Consider the following 1,319-nt stretch of genomic DNA (forward strand, 5'->3'; position numbering starts at 1 on the left):
TCAGCTACCTTTAAAACCCTTAAAAGCCTCGTAGGTGTCCCTGGGACCACTGGAGACACGTTCTGCCTCCAGTGTGTACGTGTTTGCAGGATCAGGGCCTAAGTATGAAGGTAAGTGCATAACTTCAGGCATCCCAGCTTAAGAGGTCGGGCCAGTGGTCATACTTACTCGCCGTCTCCAGGGCTGGAGTTGAGCAGTCCCAGCCCCTCCTCTGCAAAGCAGGGGTCTTGCCTTGTCCTCTCAGCGCCCCAGAGTAGATCCCGAAGGTTTCCACGCCCCTGTGCGGTGCGGGTGCCTGACCCGGGCTTCTTGTGCGTCCAGTCCGGAGCCGGGAGGCAGCGCTCCTAAATCCACTGGGGTCTATTTTCGCGGAGCAAGAGGGAATCGCCAGGTATCGAACCTGAAGTGCAAACAAGGCAGACCTCGAAGGAGCAAGTGAAGCGGAAATTTAAAGCCCCTCCGCTAATAATAACAGTATAAATTACCGAGGACATCGTGTAAACAGTGCGGTCATAACCCTGAAACATTAAACAGCTCGGTGGGATCTGGCGCATCAGCTGCCCGCGGACCCGGCCGGCGCGGGGGGAAAGAGTCCGGCGCGCTCTGTTTATCTCGCCCTAATCTCCCCTAGGCGAGCTGATCACTCGAGAGCACCGTGTTTAAATTACACGGGGGGCGCCGGGATCCGCGGCTAAAGGGCTGGGGGGCGAGGGGGGGTCTTTCATCTCCTTGCACTTCATCAATAAGTAACACTCTCCCCCCCCCCCCCGCTTAGCCTGGCCAGGGGAACAGACCTCCTCTGGCATGACCAGATCTCGGGTTTGCCTGGCCGAAACCTGGATAGAAAGCTGGGGTTAGTCCCGGGGTGGACGCGCGGGCCTCATCCCGGCTGCGGGGTGCGGCGCCGGCTCAGCTGCACGTGTGTCTGCGATGGCGGGTCAGTTTCAGGCAGCAGGAAGGGGCTGCTGGGCTCCGCACTGGCCCATTGGGGGTTGGCCGGTCTTGTTTTCCAGATTAATAATAATAATAATAATAATAATAATAATAATAATAATAATACTTGATCTGAGCCTTCAAGAGGCCGAGAAGCGATGATAAAAGCGATTAGGGATCATAGTTCATAATGATGACATTCATGATCACGATAATGATGATAATAACAACAACCGTAATGATGATGACAATTAGTATTATTATTATTATGGTGATAAAGAGCTGCAAACTGACAGGCCACCCTTCTTTCCCTAACCCCGTAACCTGACTTGAAGTCTTGCCTCAAAACATAATTCTTCCCCACAATCCACAAACCCCAGTTTACC

General features: G+C 53.5%; 1 long non-coding RNA gene across 1 annotated transcript in view; it reads right to left on the reverse strand.

Annotated features, from left to right (window-relative positions):
• The window catches only part of LOC109299749, an 8,350-nt gene extending 7,353 nt beyond the window's left edge, over window positions 1-997 (reverse strand). The window contains exon 1 of the long non-coding RNA XR_002097984.1: window positions 9-997. This is a non-coding gene — a long non-coding RNA (uncharacterized LOC109299749). The remainder of the gene's footprint in view (window positions 1-8) is intronic.
• Window positions 998-1,319: the final 322 nt, after the last annotated feature.

This window comes from Gavialis gangeticus, unplaced genomic scaffold (assembly GCF_001723915.1).
Source record: "Gavialis gangeticus isolate Ggan-Ray unplaced genomic scaffold, GavGan_comp1, whole genome shotgun sequence".
In the NCBI taxonomy this organism is placed as follows: domain Eukaryota; kingdom Metazoa; phylum Chordata; order Crocodylia; family Gavialidae; genus Gavialis; species Gavialis gangeticus.